Raw genomic sequence first — 15,161 nt, 5'->3', positions numbered from 1 at the left:
AGAATATTTTGGGAGACGCAATCAATGCCATTTTGATCTTCTTTCCTCACTTTCCAAATTGTTAATACCAACTAGATGAGTTAAGCCACTACCACACCAGAGCAACCATTCTGCTGCCCCTCTCCTGCAATATGAGCAGCCAAGGAAGGAGGCTGTGGCCCCACAAATGGGGTCTCAGGCCCCCAAGGCCCAGGAACAGATGCTCCACAATGTAACACATAAGTCGGCATTCACATTTAGCTAATGTTCTTTGATGAGAAATTCCAGGCCTGCCAACAAAAGGAGGCCAAAAAGCTTGTCCAGGACTGACAACAAAATCCAAAACCCAAGTCAGAACCAAGTTATTCTCTGGTCTCGTGACGCTAAAGTGATGAGGACATTAGACAAACCGCATTAAGTGAAAGTGGTGAGTGTTCCTGAACTCTATTTATTGACACAGGGAGGACTCGGCATCAGACCACAGTCTTCTGAAGTATTTCATCATGTCTGGCTGTCATGTGGTAAGGCCAGGTTAGTACAGATGTGGGTTTAACTCGTAAGTCACCTAAAAAAAATCAAAGGTGCTCTCCTTCAAGACAAGAAGGATAGTTTCAGCTGGTTATCTTTCTTCTCATTTCCCCTCAATCCAATGAAACTGTCAAATTGTAGTTCCATAGACAGAGAAATTAATATTATTACAAGAAAATAAAATGGCTCTAAAAGATGAATAACATCACCACCTAAGGTGTCCACACATCCATTTTAACTCTGTAAGTAGAATTTGAAAATTATCAAATATGGAAGAACTTTAGAAAATTCTAGAGGAAATATTGTTTAACATCTTCACCTCTCAGTGAATTTCTCTACGAGTTTTTGAAACAAGGTAACTCTGAAGGTTGATAGGAAGTCAAACCAGCCACGAAGAGATTTTTCATATTCCCAAAAGTTCCAACAGCTTCCTTTTGAGCATGTTCTTGGGGCTTCAAAAATTTAATACTAGCTGATCCCAGCTAAGCACATTTGCTAAAGGAACCCTGACCACATTATCTCTGCTAACGGGGAATCCACCCCTGGAGGAGACCTTTAGGTCTTATTCTTGGCATGGCAGATGGAGAAGGGGACAGACAGGGCAGAAGCCACCAGAAGCCAGGAGGGAAAGAGAAGCCATATTCGATCCTCTCCAAAAATGTCTACAGCATACTTGAATCTAATCTGAATCCTCCAGGCTATTGGCAGAAGATACCAAGAGAAAGGGTTTTTCTAAGTAAATCTGAGCTCATATTGGTGGCCTTGGTCTAAAGTAACTCTCAGTGCAACTCCCTTCTCTTTTCTGCTTGAGCAGGGAATCTAGCAAATCAGAAAATATGTGTCCCTCCAAGGACATTGGAGACCTCTATCTTCTCTTAGTACAAAAAAAGGTTTTCATAGAAGCAAAAATTAGGGTAAAATAAAATAAATTATAAATCAATAGAGTTATAATAGAGTTCAATATATAGTTCAATCAATTGAACTATAAAATGTGAAATATTCCTATAACTGAATATCATATAGAAAGAAGTATGAATAAACTTAAACTACACATAGAAACACAGATGACTTTTACTAGCTAAGTATTCACAGCAATAAAATCAAGCCATAGAAAAAAAAATTTTAATGAAACTGAATTGGTTATTATCAATCAAATTAGAATAAGGAGTAAATAGAGACACTTCATAATGATGAAGGGGCCAATTAATCAAGAAGACATAACGATCCTAACTGTATGTGTTCAATAACAGAGCCACAGTGAAATGGGTAATGGGTAGCATTATCCAACAGATGGACAAAATTAAACATTCTGACAATCCCAAGTGTTACCAAGGATACAGTGCAATGATAATCCTCACACACTGCTTGTGAGAATAGAACTCAGTACAAACACCATATTAGTTATCTATTACTGTATAATAAAATAAAACAAAACAAAAACTTTTTAGAAAATTAATAGTTTAAAACACCAAACCTTTGTTTTCTTGTGATATTGTGGGTCAGGAATGTAGGAGTAGCTCAATGTCCTCCTTGACGTTGAGTCAAGATGTCCTATGAGCTATATATATCTGACCCTCCTCAGTCAAGTAGTCTGAGGGAAGATGGAAGATACCCACTCCCACCCCTTCCCCAGGAAAGGGAGCCCTACAGACCTGCCACCCACACAAGCAGAGGAGCAAACCACCACCTGCCCCCACCCCACAGAGGCACCTCCCAGGCACTGCTGAGAAGAGGCCCCCATCTGTCCAGAGCTAAGGCCCAGGCCTGGAATCAGGATTCACACACCCACTGGCCCACTTGTAATCGAGGAAGTGGGCTCATAACAGAAAGACCAAACACCGAAACAACAGTCTTTTGTAGAGACGAAGGCATTTATTACAAGGAGGCCAAGCAAGGAGACAGGAGGCAAAGCTCAGCTCTGTCTCTCCCATCAGCTTTTTGAGTAGGGTATTTATTGTGGGAACAGGGAATAGGAGGGAGTCGGAGCTGAGCAATGCCCCTTGGAGGGGTAAAGGGGAGTTTCAAGAGTCCTCTGTGCAGGCATGACTGTTTTTCCAGTCTCTTCATGGGACACAGTACACATTCAGGAGGATTCTGTGCATTACATGTGGTAGATTTTTTAGCCTGTGACATCCAAAGTTCACTGATGGGTTATTCTGGTCCCTCAGAGCATCTGCACAGGTGGGCTGGAAGAAAGTCATTAGCAGGCTGCTTCCTCATCTGAGGTTTCTTAGGTATGCTGTAAAACAAGAGATCATGGTTAATCATCTCTCTTTTATGTTGTGGCCATGGAGGTGCTACTTCATTTTTCTCTTGTTTCACATTTAGTGACTGAGCAGTCCACTCTGACCCTCAGTATCTTTATCTGTAAAGTGGAGACCATTCTAATTCCAGATTCCTATGATGGTAATGAAGATTGGGTACTTTAGTATGCAGAAAGCACTTAGCCTATTGCCCAACACCCACTAAGTGCTCATCAGCCTGGTTCCCTGGGCCACAGCCCCTCATTGCTTAGTAGAGGTCTGTGGGTGACCTTACAGACTCAGGGCTTGGCAGTAGCCAGCTCCAGGCTGGGTGAGGGGTCTTGCTCACCACACCCACATCTCCCATTCCTGAATGCTGAGGATGTCATTGTTTGTGGGTTTCCTCTCACCAAGCAGGCCTGAAAAAGCTGCGAGAGGAAAACCTCCAGGAACGCAGGGCCTCGCGGTACCTGGGGGACGGCTCCTGATTTTGCTGCAGCTGCAATTCAGGCCCAAGTTTAATAAAGGATAATTCCTAGACTGAGGGACTGAAGGGGAATTGGATTTAGTTGACAAAGCAAACGCAGCTTAATTGGAAAAAAGTTGCTTCTCCCTCCTTGTGCCAAGTCCAAGACCAGAATCCTAGAAGCAAGCCTAGTAGGAATCGTCATGGCCTCTGGGAGTGAAGGAGGGAAGGGAAGGTTTGTCTGCTTGAAGTCCTGGCACGGGCCCAAGGGTACAGTCAGGATGCCCCCCTCCCTGAGAACAGAGACCTGTCAGAGCCTGTCCGAAGCCCCTGCACCAAGAGGGACAGGGCTGAGGGATGTGACAAAGCTCCCAAATGCACACCGGAAGTAACAGACAGGAGTGTGGGTATGTGCATCAGGAGGTAGACCTCCAACCATGAAGCAAAGTCCAAGGCGCCTTGCAGTCCAAAAAAGAGATCAGGGCAGCTTAACAGGCCAGAAGGGCCTGCAGCCAGCCAGGCCTGGGCAGGATGGGAAGGTCACAGTCACAGCCCGGTGAAAAAAGAAAGGCTGGGACCTCTGCAGGGTCTGTGGTGGAACTGTCAGAAGGACAGAGGAATGAGAGCTTCTTGTCACTGCTCGTGCCCATGGACTGGTCAGACAGGAGGTTCAGCACCCTCTGTGGGGCCCCAGGATGAAGCTGCATCCCTGCTCGACCACCACCCCCTGGCTGCCCAGTGGGGGAGGCCACAGGGTCAGTCTGAATGCCTATGATGACAACAGATATTTCTAAGCCGAGGAGCTTTCCTGATGTCAATCATGGGGAAAAATGCAGGTCCTTCCAGCCACAGCCCCTGTCCCAGGGCAACCACATGAAAAATCCAGAGCCAGAGCCACCAGTCAAGCTGTTCTCAACTTCCTGACCCACTGAACCCATGAGATGTAATAAAGCATCAGCATCTTAAGCCACTAATTTTAAGGTGATTTGTCACTCAGCCAGAGATCACCAAAACAATGGAAACTTTCAGCTGGGATCCTCTGTGCTCCATTGTGCTAGAGAGAACAGAGGAAGATGGAGTGCTGTGCTTGGGTTAAAGGAGAAAGACCCCTTGGGCCCAGCGTGGAGGAGGCGGCTGGTCAGGAAGAGAGCAGAAAGGAAACCTGGCAGGGGACAAGCTCTGACCAGCCAGCCCTCCTTACTTCAAAGGGCTGGGCTCACTTTTTAGGAGCCTGGTGAGTGCCGTTCAGGTAGGCTATTATGATCACCATGGTACTGAAGAAATACCCAAAGCCAGACAGCTCAGGACACACACACACACACACACACACATAGAGCAAAGCTGGGATCCAAACTCCAGGTCTGTGCTCCCACAAAGCCCACTACAAACAGCTGCTTTGCCAATACCATGGATCCCCAAGGGAGAGCCCAACAACACCGTCCAGCCTGCAAGGGTACGGGAGGGGTGGGGAAGGGTCCTGAAAGCAGAGCACCCCGACCTGGCTCCTCCGCTCCCTCCCCCAAGCAGAAGTAACTCCATCCATCCACAGAAACGTGCTCCTCCCCACAAACCCATCCCTGCCCACCAGCCTCATCCCTGCAGCCCTACACAGACCTTCAAAGGAACAAGAGGGGCTCACTTTACAGTCTGTTTAGCTCTCAGCAGTCAGACAGAGAACAGGCACAGAGATGCACTGTGCCTCAGCAGGCTATACTGCAGATGAGAGTCCCACAGCTTGGGGCTTAGTCTTGGGATTTGAAGGCTTTGGGCAAGGCCCAGAGACAGAGCTGTCATCTAGGGACCCTGCAACAAAAAGTCAGGCTCACCCAAAGTTAGAAAGCTCCACTCCTGGGACCCGGGTTGGGTGGGCAGCAATAGTGAGTCAGGCAATGAGGAGCCTTAGACTGTGGGGCTGTCTATGCAGCAAATGACCCTTACCCCTAGGTCTGCTACAGGGCCTCTCCCCAGCTTCCAAAGTCTCCTAAGAATGCGGGGTTAGAAGATGGTCCTCGGATTAGGCAGGGAGGGATGCTCAGAGGGTGACAGGATGCTAAGTTTCCCTAAGTGGGATAGGGGGAGAGGAAAGCATGAACAGGTTCCCATGCATCCTTCTCCAGAGTCCCTGGTAACGATGAGGCTGAGCTGAGCCTGCAGGTGTGTCTGAGCTAGGAAGGGAGGCAACCCAAGGTGGTGGAGGCACCAGGGGACCTGGGCTGCTGGGTGAGGCAGGCCAAGGAGGGGATAGGCTCCTGCACCCACAAATCTCCTCACTCCAAATTCATCCCACCAGTAAACAGAGAGGAATCTTCCCCATAAAGAGGGACTCCAACTGCTGCCATTACTAATCACTGGCAATAAAACTGCTAAATAAAGACGAAAGACAATGATAAATCTACAGGAGGGCTGCCCAACAGAACAATTAGGCTTGGGAGACAAGCATTCATTCACAGACATCACCACTAGGCATGTATTATTAATAAAATAGACATTGAGCTCAGTAGATAATGAAAGGAAAGGAGACCCCAGCCTCCCCCACCCCAGTAAAGTCTCCCACCACCCCTCAACCTTGGCAATGAGCTCTAACTGTCATGAGCTCCCTGAGACTGTCAGGTGAGGCTGTCAGATGATGCCCCGGCCTGGGGAAGGCGTGCTTTCTGTTCTACCCATCCCAGGGACAGGCATGGCTCCCTCAGTTTCTACTGCCGACTTATACCTGGGTCCAGCTCCTCCATTCCATGTTTCAATATCTCCCCTCCTATATGGGCTTGCCTGCTGGCTCAACGGTAAAGAATCCACCTACAATGTAGGAGACCTGGGTTCGATCCCTGGGTTGGGAAGATCCCCTGGAGAAGGAAATGGCAATCCACTCCAGTATTCTTGCCTGGGAAATCCCGCGGACAGAGGAGCCTGACAGGTTACAGTTCATGGGGTCGCAAAAAGTCAGACACAAGTGAGCAACTAACACTTTCAACACTTTCACTCCTATTGTTACATAACAAATTACCCCCAAATTAAGCAGCTTAAAACATTTACTATCTCAAAATTCCATGAGTTAAGAATTGGCCCAGCTTGGCTGGTATCTGGCTCAAGGTTGCCATCAAGCTTCGGCCAGGGCTGCAATCTCATCTGATGACTGTTGGGGAAAGGTTTCTCCAAGTTTGTCCGGGGGGGTGGGGGTGGGAGGCCTCTGGTCCTCCCAGCTGTTGGCCTCTCTTGGTTTCTCACCACATGACCCACTTCACAGGGTGGCCTCACCATTCCCTCGCTGGCATTCCCAAGGCCCCACGGTCAGTAGCCCCCGAGATGGGAGCTGCCATCTTTTCATAGCCTAACCTGGGAAGCCACGCCCCACAACTTCTCCTATTTATTTGAAACAAGTTAGTGTATGCAGTCCACACTCCAGGGAAGGGGATTACACAGGAGGCAGGGATCATTGGGCTTCCCTGGTGGTTCAGATGGTAAAGAAAGAATCTGCCTGCAATGCAGGAGACCCAGGTTCGATACCTGGGTTGGGAAATTACCCTGGAAAAGGGAATGGCAACTGACTCCAGTATTCTTGCCTAGAGAACCCCATGAATGGAGGAGCCTGGCGGGCTGCGGTCCATAGGGTCACAAACAGTCAGACATGACTGAGTGACTAACACTTTCACTTTCAGAGATCATTGGGCGTCATTCATAAAGGGCTTGCCATACCTCATCCATATGGATGAGTGGGTGTTAGGGGATGGTGACAAGATGGAACTGAGAGGCAGAGGGGCCTGCCAGCTCAGAGGAAGTACAGAGCCAAAGACGGTGAAAGGAAGGAAGGAGGGAAGGAGGGAATGAGAGAGGAAGGAGGGGAAGTGTTTTCTCCCAAGCTATGTTTGCATCTCCTCCAGAAGTACAAAATGCTGAGAAAGTGACAAGGAATTTGGAGATTCATGTCAACCCCACACCGACTCCTTAATTCCCTCATAAACATAGCGATGCAGATACAAAAAATTGGGAAGGTGAAGAGGATCCTTGCAGAAAGTGGGGCAGTGATGTGTGGCAAGAGTCCTGTTCTGGCTGCCCTGCACCCACTCTCTTCTCTCTCAGCACTCTTCCACCCATGCCCACCATCCCTGCCCCCACAAGAAGGGGTGGCCCATGGAGAAACAGGAACCCAGCAAAGAGCATCTTTTTAGGACAGGAACAAGCCAGGCCAGTGTGGATGGCAATGGACTCCCTCTGTGCTCAGGGCTCCATCACACTGTTGCTCTGCCTGGTTCCTGGGAGGAAGGAGCTCAGAAGGACCAGCACTGGGGAGCCAGCTCAGAACAGACCTCTAGAGAAGGAGATACGGACATTACTGAAAGCAAGAGAGTGGATGTGCCACCCATTTCATGAGTCATTGATGACCACTTAATCTGTGAAGGAAGGGCGGAGCCAGGGCTCCAGAAACTAGCAGAGCCAGGGTGGCACACTGCCTCAGTGGGCCCCAGAGATGGGATGGAAGGACCCCAAAAGCCCTTGTAACTGCTCACCCTTTCCTTCCACATCTTATTCTCCTTTCACACCTCCAAGGAAGTTTTCCTCACCATGTTGGATCAGCAGGAGAACTAGCTCAGGCAGGCTGCGAGACTGAATTAGACCCAAGTGCCAAAGGCACCAGAGGGGTGGTGTGCTGCCTGGTTCCCAATCAGCCTCCAGCACCCCTCTCCATGTCCTCCAGCCCACTCTGCTCTACCGACGGTCTCCCCTGCCCTCTGCCTTCCGCCCAGGGGATGGAGAACAGGCAGGCGACCGGGGAAGCAGGAGGAAGTGGGGGAGGAATAATTATTCCCCTGGCTCTCTTGACAAGAGACTGTGGGGTGACAGTGGCTGGATCCCTCTTCTGAGGACCAGTGCTCCTGTTCATCAGTCCCCTCTGGGTGAAAACAGAGTCTACTGGTTGCAGTGCCCTCTCATCAGGCCCAGGGCTGGGAATGGCTCTTCACTGTTGCCAGCCCTACAGGTCTTTCATCACCTCTTGTTGGCCTTCTTTTATCACACCTACATGCTTAAAAACAGTCCCTCTCATAAGGTCTCCTCCATCACCCATGGGAGGGTGCCAGCTGGGCCCTGACTGATGGAGATGGGCTGGAATCAGTCAAAATATGGGAGCTGATGGAGATCAGGTAGAGTGATAACCAGACAAAAGGAGGAAGGCCTTGGGAGTGGGGGCCATGGGCTGAGCCACACGGGGTATTTGATGGCTGTGCGGGAGTGTCTAGCTGCCTCAGTGGGCAGTGAAAATTCCAGGGAACTCTCTGTAGCTCCATGCTTGGAATACCAGTCTGCTCGCAGGGAGGGGCATGATGCCTGAAGCAGCCTTGGAGAAATGGGAAGTGGGATGCCTGGCTCCCCATGTCAGCACACAGGGAATCAAGCTGTCTGCCTTGGAGTGGGCAGGGCTGAGGAAGCCTAGAGAAGGCGCACAGTCCAATCTGCTGACCCACACTGCTTCAGCAGAATGCTCTTCTCTTCCAATAAGGCAGGAGGGCTCACAACACCTTGGAGTTCACCAGAGAACATACCTCTGCTTGGAGACCATAGTAGTAGGGAAGGAAGTGTAGCGAAAGGCAGAGCCAGGGCTTTGCCATCAAAGGACCCCACATAAAAATTCCAGCCCCACCAGTCACTAGCTGTTTCACTCTGGTTGTTACTTAAACCTCTGAGCCTCATTTTTTTCAGATGGAAAATTAGAAAAATAATAGTAAATTTACATGAGCATAAGAAATAATAAGTGAGAAGCATCTGACAGAATGCCTGGCACATGGACAGTATCCATTAATTATCATTATTTTTATAATAAAAGATAAAGTCAACCTAACAGCCCTTCGTATTCTGATACCGCCCTGCATCTCCTATAGGGTGGAGCTGGCCCTGGCTCACGTGGGCCTTCCTGCCTGTCCTCAACCTAAGTTCTCCACTCCTCTCCCTCCACCCCAGTCCTCCGTGGCTTTGCTCTTCTCACTTGGGTCTGCATTGACTCTTGACATGAAGACATCAACTTTCCCACAGACAGAATTTCCATCCATTATACTGAAGTCTCTAAATCAAATTTCTCATGCTAAGACTTTGGAACATCAACTGATGAATGGACAATTTAAGTTAGTCAAGGGTTTAGTATCCACATATTTATCCATACAGCAGTGTTTGTGTTATACATACTATTGGCTTTTATTATCTTTAAAAAAAAAAAAGTGTAATGGAGAACATCAAGTTGCTAAGTGGAATTAAAGCAGGAAATGATCAAAAATCATTAGGCACGCTGCCACCAACAATGCTGTGCTTTCACACTGGTATTGATTGGGCCAATCTGGACATTGGGTGCTCATCTGTGTAAGGAATAAAGCAGTTGAAGTGCATTTGCTAAATGCTGAGAGGAAACATGGAGAGAATCTTCTAGAGGCTAAGTGCATAAGTGGAGGAAATGCAGGCATGTGGATTGAGAATTAGCTTCAGAAGAACATTCCAGAAGCAGAACCTTATATGCTAATATGGAATGTTCCCCAAAATATATACTTAGGAGAAAAAAGCAAATATCAAGCAGTATGTATGATATGCTGCTACTTATATGACAAGAGGATACATACATATTAATATCTCTGGTCATATATAAAGAACCAGATAGCAGAGGGCATCTCTACATAGAGAAACCAGAGGAGGGAAGAAGATATAATTTACCCCATTTTTTTTTTCCTTACCATGTGATTGTAGGTTATAATGATTTATATGCATAGAAAATTCATGCATCCATATGTTCTGCTTATAGCTTGCCATAGATTTCTTAGCCAAGACAAACAGGCTGGCATTCCATCTCCTCTTGACAAATTATTCCAAAAAGTGAAGAAGACATCACCAAAGTCAACTTCGCTTCTCCTACTCATTCCTTTCCAGAATCCCTATCAGCAAGGCTTTTTCACATTAAAAGATGTTCAACAGACTCATGAAAAAATGTTCAACACCACTAATCATTAGGGAAATGTAAATCATGAATATGTACTCAAAAGAAAGGGTCTAAAAGAGACATTTTCACACCCATATTCATAGCAGCCATATTCACAGTAGCCAGAAGTGGAAGCAAAAAGTGGACACATGGAAGCAACCCATGTGTCCATTGATGCATGAATGGATAAGCAAGACGTGGTCTATACATACAATGGAACAATGTTTAGCCTTAAAAAGGAAATGAACTCTGACACTACAACATGGATGAACTTTGAAGAAATTATGTTAGGTGAAATAAGCCAGTTACAAAAGGATAAATACTGCATGATTCCACTTACATGAGATACTTTGAGTAGTCAAACTCGTAGAAACAAAAGATAGAATGGTGGTTTCCCAGGACTAGGGGGAGAGAGAAATGGGGGGTTGTTGAATGGGTAGTCTCGGTCATGCAAAATGAAAAACTTTTGCAGACTGTTTGCACAAGTATCATGTTAAGAATATGTGAATTTACTTAACATTACTGAACTGTACACTTAAAAAGTTAAGATGATAAATTTCATGTTGTGTGTACTTGACTACAATCGAAAATAAAATAAATTTCCTCTGTCTTAGAAATGTCAATGTAGTTATCTGACAGAGCCCCTTAGAAGTCACGTTACATATAGTTAATGTTTGTTGTTTAGTAGCTAAGTCGTATCCGACACTTTTGTGACCCCGTGGAATGTAGTCTGTCAGGCTCCTCTGTCCACGGGATTTCATAGGCAAGAAAACTGGAGTGGGTTGCCATTTCCTTCTTCAGAGGATTTTCCTGACCCAGGAATAGAACCCAAGTCTCCTGGCTTTGCCAGGAAGATTCTTTACCGCTGAGCCATCAGGGAAATCCAGTTAATGTTTACTCACTCCCTCTAGTTAATGTTTTAAATCATGATGACTAGCACATCATGTTGAACGCTCGATTTTTAAAAAGCATATAGCCACTCTATGATTCCAGATATAGAACAGCCTGAAATGACAGTGAACAGAAGTATAAGGTTGGTGAACAGACCAGTGGTTGCCGGCTTAGGGTTGAAGGAGAGTCTCTTAGAGGCTATGGTGAGTTCTGTATCCTGATCGTAGGAGATGTTTACATGAAAATATACATGTGATAAAATGCCAATATCCTTCCCCATAAGAAGTCAGCATATGTAGAAACAGGTAAAACCCAAATCAGGTCTGTATTTTTGAGTATTATCCCAATGTCAATGTGCTGGCTTTGACCATTGTACTAGGGTTATGTCAACATTTTCTCTGGCAGAAACGGTGACAGGGACAAGAAAGCTCTGTACTATGTTTGCAACATGCATGTGAGTCTAAAATTATTTAATAATATAAAGACATTTCATTTTTTCTCACAATTTTAAAACAATTTTTTTTGGAGTATTGTTGCTTTACTGCTACTGCTATTGCTAAGTCACCTCAGTCGTGTCCAACTCTGTGCGACCCCACAGACGGCAGCCCACCAGGCTCCCCCGTCCCTGGGATTCTCCAGGCAAGAACACTGGAGTGGGTTGCCATTTCCTTCTCTGATGCATGAAAGTGAAAAGTGAAAGTGAAGTTGCTCAGTTGTTTCCAACTCTTAGCGACCCCATGGACTGCAGCCTACCAGGCTCCTCCATCCATGGGATTTTCCAGGCAAGAGTACTTGAGTGGGGTGCCGTTGCCTTCTCCTTGTTGCTTTACAATGTTGTGTAATTTTCTGCTGTACAGCAAAGTGAATCAGCCTTACTTATCCTAATATCCCCTCCTTTTGGATTTCCTTCCCATTTTGGTCACCACAGAGCATTAGGTAGAGTTCCCTGTGCTATGTAGGAGGTTCTCATTAGCTATCTATTTTATACTAAATAGTATATATATATATATATATATATATATATATATATATATTTCAGTCCCAATCTCCCAATTCATCCCACTCCCTCTGAGCCCCCTTGGTGTCCATAAATTTGTTCTCTACATCTGTGTCTCTGTTTCTACTTCGCAAACAGGTTCCATCCGTACAAACAGAAAAAGGTTATTTTAAAATTATGTACCCAGTGTTTGGAGAATGGGTGATATTTTGTAGCTCTCCAGAAACAGAACCTACTTTATAAGAAGTAAGTTGCTGCTGGACCTCTGTCCACAGGACTTCCATGTGACTCAGGTAGAAACAAAGCCTGTCTACACCGCATGTTGGATGTCCTGGTTCATTGCGCTCTTGTGTCCTTTGTCCCTTCCACATATAGGGTCTTCTCCCTCAACCCATAGGGTTGTTCCGCCATCTTTGTCATCATTTTCTGGGAGAGCTCACAGCCCTCCTGGGTAGCAGTAACCCCCGCGTGCCAGGCACAGCACCCCCACAGCTAAGCCCCATTGTCTCCATTGTACAGATGAGGACACTGAGGCTTGGAGATGACAAGGGACTTGCCAAGGTCCAACAGACAGTGGGTGGATTCAAAGCCATCCCTTAGCTGGCCTCTTGTACCCCCTTACGGGCCACCTCAGCTGCCACCTGCAGACTGGCCTCTGGCAGCAGGTGCAAGGCAAGCCGATGGGGACAGGGTGCTAATTCAAGGATGCAGGCAGAGCAGCTGTTCTCGGAGTCCTGGTGGCCTGGGGCCACGCAGCTCTTATGTTCCCGGTTAGATAAAGTGCTCCACTTAGGAGAAGCTCTCTCCTGGCTGCAGGGCCATTAGCTCGCTGACTCCTGGAAAAACCATTTGGCCAGCGCTGACAGATGTGGCCATTACACAACCACTTAGCCCCTCTCCCTGCCCCATCCAGACCTTTGCAGGGGGAGGGGGCCTTGAAGCAGCCAAAGCCTAGGGGAGAGTCCGCAGGATTCACTTCCTGGCCACCCACCTCCCTTGTTGCTCTGAGGCTGCATTTTGCCCAGCCCACGTTGCTGCAGCAGGAGGCGGCTTCAGACAGCATGGTTTCAACGTGCTGCAAATGACCTTGTTATCCTGAGAGTTGTTCACAAACTGCCTTCACGTGCATCATCTCCCTTGATCCTCACCAGAACCCTATGAAGTCAAAATTAGGATAATTACTTCCACTGTACAGTTAAGAAATGAGACACAGGAAAGTTAAACATCTTACCCAAGGTCACCAAGCTAGTAGAAGGGCTTGACCTCAGGCCTCTGATTCCCAGATCTGTGGTGCCTCGTCCACCACACTGCTGTGATCCTGTGAGGGTGTTCCCATGAATGGGGAGCTCAAACAGCCTCAAAGCAGGGTCTCCAGGGCCAGGGAGTAGGACAAGGGTTCTGTCTGCCAAGCAGAGGCATCAGGCTGCCAGAGTCACAGCTTTGCCCCCTAGCAGAAACTTCCCCGTTGGCAGAACCCAGGCAGCCCTTGCCCTGGAGGTCCCCTGGCTTGGGTCATTTCATCCTATACCTCCCACACGCTCTGGACCTTTTGTTCAAGCTGGATGAGTGCCCCCACCACCCGCGTGGTGCAGCCATTTGACAGCTGGCAAACCTCCTCTTCCCTCCAGCAGCACAAGCTTCTCTGCACAGAGGTTGCTGTGACATCTGGGGCCCCCAGCTGATCCAGACCAGGGCTCCACAGCCAGAACCGCAGCCTCAGCACTGTCTGATAGTGCATCTGGGTCCCTGCCCCTGCACTACAGCCAGGATGCATCCAGCAGAGTCAGGCAACCAGCGACCAGTAGGAGGGGGCAGTGCCCACGTCCAAAGGAAGAGCTCTAAAGAGCAATGACCCATCTCCTGCACAGAGCAGGCTCAGAAAACAAGGAGCTTTGCTCTGCAGAGGCCGTCCTCCCAGCCCAGAGGCCCGAGAGCAGATGGCAGACAGCGGCAGCAAGAGAAGGCTCAATCCCGAGGCCCAGCCTCCAGTGACCCCTCTGACAGAATGCAAAGAGAACACCCTAGGGTGTTGGGTATTTATGCTCCTGGATGATGCTACCCTCCACTAAGATGCCTCACTTTGCCCTGAAGTGACTCAGAAAAAGGTGGCTTATAAATACCCGTCCAGGTAGGGCGTAGAACTTTTCTCTAAAATATCCTTCCTGGTGGGTAAGGGGATAGATCCTGGTTTATCCAAATCTGTCACCCTGCCTCCTGCCACAGGACTAAGGGAGCATGTGGGCCTGGCTTGTCCAGGAGAACAGTTCCTGCTAGGGAAAAGATGCTGCTCTTCACACAGGCAGAAGACCCCCGGGGCCTGACGCCTCACCAGCACTTAGCTCACTACTCACCTTAGCAGCAGTAAGTGTTGCTGGGACAGTGAAGTGAAAGTCGCTCAGTCATGTGCAACTCTTTGTGACCCCACAGACTGAGGCTCGTCAGGTTCCTCTGTCCATGGAATTCTCCAGGCAAGAATGCTGGAGTGGATTGCCATGTCCTTCTCCTGGGGATCTTCCCAACCCAGGGATGGAACCTGGGTCTCCTGCATTGCAGGCAGATTCTTTACCATCTATACTACCAGGGGGTCTAAATTCTGAATCAATTCTGAGCTTTATTATCATCAGGAGGGGGTTCTAGACAAGGACAAGCAGTAAGGATGCCTCAAGGGGACACCTAGCATCTCACAACCCCAAGATCCATGACTTCCTTGGGCGCAGGGCTGGGCACACCTCCATCTTCATGTTTGTACACAAGTTCACCACCAAGGTGTTTAGCCTAGTCATGGAGAAAATTCATCAAATGTTGTATTCTCTGAAGTCTGGCTATGTCCAGGAGTGGAGCCCAGAAATGGCACTATCATTTTTTTTATGAATATTATAAGTCCTTATAGCGCCTTTCTCTAAAAAGCATAAATATCCTCCTTGAGTTTAAAGTGTCTAAGTGAGTTCGTTTTTTCACATCTGAGCCCTGCTCTACCGCTGGTGTGCTCTCCAAGGAGTGGGCATATTTCCAGTGTCTGCCCAGATGGCATGTCCCAAGGCAAGGCCAGGATCAGGACAATTGATATCTGATAGGACTAGAGGTGGACACCCAAGCCATTCTCTT

At 47.7% G+C, this 15,161-nt stretch overlaps 1 protein-coding gene across 1 annotated transcript in view; it reads right to left on the bottom strand.

Annotated features, from left to right (window-relative positions):
- Positions 1-2,359: 2,359 nt before the first annotated feature.
- The window catches only part of DRGX (dorsal root ganglia homeobox), a 50,482-nt gene continuing 37,680 nt past the window's right edge, over positions 2,360-15,161 (bottom strand). Inside the window, exons 8-9 of the transcript XR_014074323.1 lie at positions 13,048-13,211; positions 2,360-2,746 (exon numbers count right to left, since the gene is read on the bottom strand). The gene's annotated coding sequence lies outside the window, so the exon portion shown is untranslated. The remainder of the gene's footprint in view (positions 2,747-13,047; positions 13,212-15,161) is intronic.

This window comes from Giraffa tippelskirchi, chromosome 2 (assembly GCF_054371585.1).
Source record: "Giraffa tippelskirchi isolate mGirTip1 chromosome 2, T2T-mGirTip1v1.2.pri, whole genome shotgun sequence".
Taxonomy (NCBI): Eukaryota; Metazoa; Chordata; class Mammalia; order Artiodactyla; family Giraffidae; genus Giraffa; species Giraffa tippelskirchi.
This window is presented reverse-complemented; position numbering and strand designations above follow the sequence as displayed.